This window comes from Columba livia, chromosome 9 (assembly GCF_036013475.1).
Source record: "Columba livia isolate bColLiv1 breed racing homer chromosome 9, bColLiv1.pat.W.v2, whole genome shotgun sequence".
Taxonomy (NCBI): domain Eukaryota; kingdom Metazoa; phylum Chordata; class Aves; order Columbiformes; family Columbidae; genus Columba; species Columba livia.
This window is the reverse complement of record NC_088610.1, coordinates 11,736,505-11,744,887: the sequence shown is the minus strand read 5'-3', so window position 1 is coordinate 11,744,887 and position 8,383 is coordinate 11,736,505. Positions and strand designations below refer to the sequence as shown.

Below are 8,383 nucleotides of genomic sequence, written 5' to 3'. Positions count from 1 at the left end.
CCTTGTAAAATGTCCCTCCCCAGCTTTCATTCATCTGAATTACTTAAATGAAATACTATTCTCTGGAAGGGTAAGAGGATAATATTTAGTTTAACTGCACCTTATTTGGTACTTCATAAAATGATCAGTTGTAGGACAATCATTAAAATCATAGGCTATAAGTTACTGTCCTTTGAAGTAAATTATATGTTGCAAGATACGTGGCTCTTTATCACACCAAATTGAATGTGTCTAAGCCACTGGGGTATTTTCAGGTTGTACCTTATTTTGCTAGGCCTGCTGTTTTTAAATAGAATGTTTTGATTTAATGAAGAATAAAAACTCTTATGTTTGTGTTGGTTTAAATGCTGTTGTTTTGTTAAAGTGTCTTTTCTTGCTAAGTACTGACTATAATGCAGCTCCTGATGAAATCAACCAAGTAACTAACTAGGGGTTGTCTCCTTCCTCTTCTCACAATCTCCTTCAGCAGTTACCTCTTTTGTTCAAAAACAACTGGAGGTCAGGTTATGTGAAGAAACCCCACGATGAGTTAAATGATCAAGACCCAGAAAAGCCTGGAGCACTGAAGCCTGTAGTGTTCCTCCTCCATTTGGAACAAATTACCTATCCCAGTTTCAAACCTCAATGGGGGTGAATATAAACTGTTTTTTATTTAGTCTTAATGTTGTGTTCGCTGCCCTACCCGTGTTCTGAGTATTTGCTGTAAGCGTGAGCCCTGCAGGTTGCCAAATGGCCACTTGCAATGCTCGATCTTCTGTTCCTGTTTTATTGTGTTAGCCATCCTCGATAGGAAGGAGAATGCTGTGTTGAACAAGAGGTGGAGAAACCTGGAGAGAAGCCTGTCTGGATAACAGCAATGCATGTATCTCATGGTAAAAATGTGTAAGAGAATCTGAAACTGCCAGGCTTTGGTGAAAAATTGGGTAGTTAAAAAAGAGGTTATATTCTATAAGAAAGATTAGAGAAAATTAAAATGGAGGATTAAGACTGAAGTTCTGCACTCTCATTTTCTGTTTCAATTCACAAACACCTCCTAAAACCCACCACTGAAGTGATTATTCTTTAAATAATTAAAAAAAAACTAGGAGGCAGGTTTTCTTCTCCACAATCTATGGTTCCAAGCTTTATCATCCAACTGTTTCTTTTGCAAACAACTTTGGGTATTGTAGAGACCTGCTTATTAGAGATATTGATTATATTCACTTGTTTACATGTCTTTAAGTTATCTATGAACATCTTAAAATGTACACTCTGAACTGTTTTCAAAAATTAAAATTACCTGTTAGGAACCCTGGAACCTAACCTTTTAGAGTCAGTGACAAAACAACCTGCTCCTGGTAATGCATGAAAACATCCATAACAGCCTCAAGGACTTTAGGGCAATTGATGGTACTTCTCCTGTTTCTCAGGAGTTCTAAAATGGCAATGTTTTAGATTAACAGTAACATTATGGACATTGTTTATTGGAAAATAATTTTTTGAAAGAGTCCGGGACCAGTGTAGGCATGGGAGTGATTCTTCAGTAAGTCATCTTGTTCTCTGTCATATTCTCATAATCTGAAAGGAGAAGGGATTTGGAGGAAGAGAAGGAGGAGAACACTATTTTTGCTTTCAGTTATTGATTTGTAATTAAGGGTTTTTTTAAAATCAGTATATATATATATATATATATATATTTTTTTTTCTTTCCTCAGCAAAAGCTATTTACTTAAGGTATTTCCTTGTACTCCTAACTGCTGTCTATCCTGGGCAGCTATCAAGGCAAAGACCTGCAGAGGGGGTCCTGTGGTCCATGAAAACTACAAACTTTGAACACTTATTAAAAATATATTATAAATAAACAATACACAGACTTTGGGAAATTATGCTTTGCAGCTTAGGATAGTTTTCCTGAGTAGGAGGGAGAAGGCTGAGTGAGTCCATTGCAGGAATAAATTGATAAGAAATGGCAGACTTCCATTTCATTTCAATATGATAGATTTCAAAGTTGAAAGTAAATCTGATAGTTCTGTTAAGTGGGGAATCATCTCCTCTACAGAAAAATCCTGCTAATGTGCTTTTGCCTAGTTATACCACTTTGTAAGGCATAGATCAAGGAATGAAAAAACTCCAAGCTAACTGCAGAGCCACACAACTCTTCAGTGTCACCATGCACTACTTTAACAGTAGTTCAACATGAAATGGACATTCTTCCAATTGTGGAAAGCATGTGTGCCTAAATACCTGTCTTAGGAGGTATTTCACTGCTTATTGTATAATGAACAGTCAATGGAACTGTCTAAACATGTTGCATTACTTATTGTTTAGCTATCCTTTCCTAAGTATGTGGAGAAGCCAGGCTGGACTTCTAGGCCTAACTTTTTGATTTTCTCACTTCCTAATCTTCTCACTTTCTATACTCCTGCTTGCTTTAGTGGATCAGAGAATTTCACTGTATAGTGGGTAGAAACATATACTGAGAAAAACTGTTACATTAGGGGGTGCATTGCTTAGGATCATGTTCAATGCTTAGGATGCTTGATACATAAACGGCAACTCTGGCAATTTTCTACAATCCGTTTAATGTCTTAATTCTTTCACAACTATTGCTACCAGCAGACTTTATAGGTAGATAGCACTCATTTTTGTTGTTTTGTAGTGTACTTTTTGAAATTCATTATTTAAAAGGTCACTTTCCAAGGTTGCTAGGTCTAAAATGACCACTCCTCGCAGCAATTCCAACTGTCTGTTCATTGCATTAATTTTCTTACTGAATCATGGATTAGTTCTGTAAAATACATATATCTAGTTAATTCTTCAGTAAAAAAAGCAGAGACTGCTCATTAAAAGGAATTTTACACCTTCAAACTACATTTGTCAGATGCTTTTAATGGTATTTAATTTCTTGTTTCCCCAGGTGGGGTTTCTGTTATTTAAATGTGTGGTGTCTTTAGCCTATGCAAGGAAGAAAGACTTGACATTCCAGGCATGCCTACAAGTCTTGGTCTCAGTAGCTTCCTTGATTAAATATTGTGGGAGAGGATGGCAAGGGGCAGGACTACAGGTCTCTTTCAGACCTGTAAAATGACAGTTTGAATGTTTTCCTTCTCCTACAGCGGAATGAACAGTCCTGTCAACTAGAGCGATCTCTCTCCTGAAGCAAGGGCTTGAGAACATTGCCCTTCACAGTGGCAGTTCGTAAATGTGTGAACTAGGTAGGATTCTATTTTTTGTAGGCTGAACTATTTTAGAAATGAGATTTTTATATTGGTACCTCTAATATGACCCAAAAAGGCAGCGTCTGAACCAGCAAGTGCTAATAGAGCCACAGGATGGCACTTCAGCTTCATGTCACTACTCAAGCTTGCTCATTTGGCAGGCTGGTAAAAAAACCAAATAAGAAACAAACAAACTGAACTTTAATCTAGAGAAGCTTATTCTTGTGAACAGTAATTTAAAGTTAGTAGTTAAACACAACAAATTGATTCCTTTCAACCTAGCCTTTTTCTAAAGCAGAGGCTCTTTTTCTTTCTACCTTAAACAGTATCTCAAGGCTGACTTAATGTCATAAAGTCTCTTTAAACTCAACATTCAACTTTTCCAGGTTTCCATGAACACTTCCAAATTACCTGAGGTATTTTAGATAAGGCAAGATGCACATAAATAGTCAGGTGCTCTATGAATATACTATTGTTTTGTATTATTTCCTTTCAGAAAAGTTTTCTGGAAGATTTAAGCTTATATTTGATTGTCTTGCATGTTCTTTTCTAGTTATGTCACCTTAAGTTTTTGCAAAATGTATTTGCTTGGAGTTTTCTTCTTCATAGTGTAAATCTATTTTGGCTTTCTTTAATGTTTGGGCATTGCTTGCTTTTTTGTGATTCCTTCCTGAAGTGTGTGGTTCTGAGTCACTACTATTGAAAAAAAAAAAAAAAAAAAAAAGGTTTCATTTCCTTGCCAGTTGATTTAAACTTCTCCCTTTGGCTACATCTGTACTTGCTTCTCCTGCTGCCTGTTTTCAGGCCAATCTCTGGCAAAAATATTGGGGGAAGGAAGGAACTATCAGAATGGCTGCAGGAAGACAAGGGTTTGGGCAGCAAAGTCAACCTAATGAAATTTTAGATTCAAGTGACCTTTTGCTATTCCTCAGATTAGTTAGAGGCTTGTCCAGGAATATTTGGCTGAGATGCAGCGGATGCATGAGACTCCAAGCAGTCAGCTTTCTGGCTACCTATGTTGACCCTTGTGTGAAGGCATGCAGAGGCACGGCTGGTGCGCTGATTTGCTGTTGGAGCCAATTTCTCTGCTGCAGCGTTAGCTCAAACTTTTGCCAAATCCTGGGCTATGTAAAAGTTATTCACAGCTGAAGGAAGGAAATGCAGAACTGTGGTGGTGGAAAATCTGTTTGGAACTTCCGTCTCAGCCTTTCACACAGAATGGGCACGATTGGCTTAAGCTGTGTGGCACAAGCAGCTCAAGTCTGTGCTTATGCTGAGACTAACAAAACCAGTATATATATCCATGGCTCTAACGCATAGGTGGTGTAGAAGAGAGAAGAATGTAGGAAGGAATGGAGCTGTAACATCTCCTTGTAGGAGAAGAGAAAATTGTGAATAAAATCTGATGAATCGTGTGTTGAGTAAATGTATTTGTACGCCTAAATGCCTGATAGATTTCTCTTTCTTTGGCCAAGAAAATAATACCTCCAGTTGCGGTTTTATTTTTGCTTCTGCTTAATGTTGGAAAAAACTGCTTTATTAATGAGGATTGTAGATTAGTTTACCTGCTCTTCAGTGATTGCATTGCTCTGTGCTTTCTGAAATTGCTTTCAGAGCTATAGCAGTCCAACCAGACATTCCCATTAATACTTTATTAGCAGAAGCTACTTCTGTTATAAATGCCTGAAATTTGCTTTTCTGTCTGCTAGTATGTGTACCACATGCACATAGAAGCATTGAAACACTGTTTTTTGCTTGTTCTGCAGTAGCTGTTGGGTTAAGATGTGTTCACTGTTTTTTCTTTTTTAAATGTTTTTCCTTCTTTCTTTAATGGCGGGAAGATGTGCCAAAGGAGGTTTAGATCGGACATTAGGAAAAGGTTCTTCACCCAGAGGGTGCTGGACACTGGAACAGGCTCCCCAGGGTGGTGTCACAGCTCCAAGCCTGACAGTGTGTTCAAGAAGAGACTGGACCATGTCCCCAGACACATGGTGTGAACTGTGGGGTTGGCATATACAGGGACAGGAGTCAGCCTCAATGATCCTTGTGGGTCCCTTCCAACTCAGGACATTCTGTGATTCTATGATTCCCACCCATGGGAAGGGATATGTCATAAATTTCTTTCTGGGAAATGGTTCTTGAGTCATCTCACCTTTTTTTAAAAATGAAAATTTCTATTGCTAGTTCTGTTAGGGTAAACAAAACCCAGGGTAAACAATACTAACCCAAACTTCACAGTGAAATTGAACAGGCTGTTACTTCTCCTGCCTTTGAAGACAGCTGAGCTCTGTAGCTTGTGGGGTAGCATCCCACATTACAGGACAAACTAGATTTAGGACAGAATGAACAACAAAATGCTTCCAAACGGAACTATGTCATTAATCTGTATTGAGAAAATTCCTTTTTATAAGGAGATAGTGTTATGTAATGGGACTGCATTCAAGATAAAAGTTTACCTATGGACACCAAGAGGCTTTGTGAAAGCAGGATGCTTGCAGCTCTTCAGACACCTGTAAAACTGTGCACTCGCGTGTCCGATCCTGCTGATCTGTTGGATGTGTGACATGGTGCCCAGATGCTGGCTCCAGGAGTGGTGCTGGGAGAACCTGTGGGTCCTGCCTGGCTCTGGGTGCACCTGACAGCCCCATCCCCTCCCAGGTGAGCCTGTGGGTACAGAGGATGTTATCATGCAACCTGTAAATGCACAGAACCCTGCATAGCCCAAATTATCACCCCCAAGCCTCAAAACGTGGCTTAACCACCACTGTCCTTGTTAAATGCTATGAATCTCGTTGGTGAGGTGGGGAAAACTCTCTGACTCCGCAGCAGCTACGGCTGCAGGCTCTGCTGCTTGAACTTCGGTAACGGCCTCACCCGTAACCTGCACGACCTGTTGTCACACCGTGTGAAAAGCTTTCCACAGTTCTCCTCTCCCCACGTTCCCGGGGTCCCACTCGCCTCCCACGCCGGGGTCGGGGGGCCCTTGGGCAGGCCCGGCCCGGCCGCTCACGGCGGCGGGAGCAGCTCCCCGGGCAGGTAGGGAGCCCGCGGGGCGGGCAAGCCCCGGTGCTCCGAACACAGAGCCGAGGGAGGGCACGGCGCCCACAGCCCGGCCCGCCCCGCCGCGGGGGACAGCCCGGTGCCGCTGCTCCCCGCTTTACGGCTGCTGAAAACCTCCCTCGGCGAGCGCAGGGCAGCCGTACGGCGGCGGGGCAGCCGGGGCGGGCAGGTAACGGCGCGGCGGCGGCGCGGGGAGGGAGCGGGCGGGCTCCGCTGCGGGGGCGCCGGGTCCCCGGTACCGGCATCCTCTCCCCGGGCGGGAGGCCGGTCTGTGGGCTGCTGCGGAGCCCGGCTGTCAGCTCGCCCTCCCGCCAGCGCCGCAGGCAGCGGGGGAAAAAAACTTTGTGGAAGCCGAGGCAGTTTTGTGGGTGTTTTTTTTTTAAATTTTATTATTTCTTTTTTTCTAAAAGTGACTCTGAACTCGTTGCAAAAAGCAGCCGCGAGCCCCCCCGGGCTGCCTCCCCTCCCTGCGCGCTCAGTGACCGCGGACCCGCGTCCCGGCACGCGCGGGCGCTAATTGCTCCGGCGCCGCAGCTGCTCATGAGCGTGATTGGCAGCGCGCGGGCGCGGCGGGCCGCGCAGGCAGCGGCTGGAGGTGCTGGCTGGAGAACGCTGCAGCTTGCCATGTAACAGGTAAATCTGCATTGCAAATGCGCCGAGTTTAAATAAGACTTGCTGCCTTCTCCCGCTCTTTCTTCTTCTTTTTTTTTTTTAATGTCTTTTTTTCCTTCATTCTTTCTTCTGAGTTGCCGCATTGAGTTACTTAGTTTTGTACCTTGCTTTCTGTTCACTTAGCTGTTTTGAGAAATTGGACGCAAGCATTGTCTCGGCTAGATTTAGAAAGCAAATTATGTGCTCAGTTATGTGTTAGCTCCTTAAAGCTTTTAAATATTAAAATCTAAACCCCAAAACATAGTGATTTATGACATCTTGAAAACTTTCTGGAAGCCATCAAAACAATGAACTGAATGGAAACAGACTTTCTCCTCCCTCAGTTCTGTGAATGCTCAGGTTATCTGATACTCACAAATGAGCAATTTTGCTAGTTTCAGTAGTATGAGGAAAACGTTGTGGTTGTGCCGAGTTATCCACAGTGTCTGGGTTTCTCCATCCACGTGGAGCTCCTTGACCTCAGTAACTCAGATGGGCTCAGAATTGTAATTCAGATGTTCTGTGCGAAGGCTGTGGAGTTGACGCCTGCAAACTGCTGAGGCATCTGCTGACCTCAGCTGAAATCTGCACCGTTGTTGCTGAGTCATCTGGACAGAAATATTCAGGGAAGAAATAAAGATTTTTAGATTTTACCCTCACATGGGCAGCCCGTTTCATGTTGGTTTATTTATTACTTGGTACATATTTCTTGCATTTACAGGCAAATTTATTTGTTCAGTGGTTAGCATATGGAAACTATTAAATGACTGAAACTGTAATGGTGCCGCAGTCCTTTATATCAAGCAATGTTATATATATTTATAGAATCTTAATCTAAAGAGCTCTCATATGAGTCTCAGTGCATCCAGTATTTTTCTCCACTACTGACAAAAGACTAAAGAGTATCTTCTGAACGTTGGTCTTGGATCACATTTGTAATAGGTTTCTTAACTGTATGATAATTTACCATAAAGTTAATCACCTGAAATATTCCAAAGAATGATCTTTTGCAGTTTTTTACATCTGGAAGTTTTAAATTAAAAGCTGTAGAGCTATGCGCACAACATTTTCTTGAAAGAAAAAATAATCATGCAGAAAACCACTTTTCTCCTGGTTTCATCAGGTTTTTCTTATTTTAAGCGTGTATCTAAACTTTGCTCTTTTTTTTCATATCCTTAAAGTAAAACCAGTTTTATATTTTTGAAGGTGTTAGCTGAGACAATCTTAACAGGCCAAATTGATCAATAATGAAGCACTACTTCTGTTTGTGTTAATGGGGGGTTGTTTCATTTGCTTTGAAGAGTTTGGTCCAGGTTGTTTATCTAAAGCAGAAAAAAGGATTAAGTGGTAAAAATGCCAAAACTTTCTAAGTCTATAAAAAGATGCTTGTGGTCCATACGAGTATCACAAGCTGCAGATTTTTTGGTTGTAGCAGCTCCCAGTAGTCACGCTGAATCACTGGACTTCCCACGCTG

At 41.8% G+C, this 8,383-nt stretch overlaps 1 protein-coding gene across 3 annotated transcripts in view; it reads left to right on the top strand.

Annotated features, from left to right (window-relative positions):
• The first annotated feature begins 6,268 nt into the window (after positions 1 to 6,268).
• The window catches only part of NAALADL2 (N-acetylated alpha-linked acidic dipeptidase like 2), a 455,965-nt gene continuing 453,850 nt past the window's right edge, over positions 6,269 to 8,383 (top strand). Inside the window, exons 1-2 of one of the 3 annotated variants that reach the window (XM_065073810.1) lie at positions 6,269 to 6,426; positions 6,668 to 6,890. The gene's annotated coding sequence lies outside the window, so the exon portion shown is untranslated. Of the gene's footprint in view, positions 6,891 to 8,383 lie in introns of all 3 variants that reach the window. The other 2 variants (XM_065073811.1, XM_065073809.1) reach the window with 2 other exon arrangements.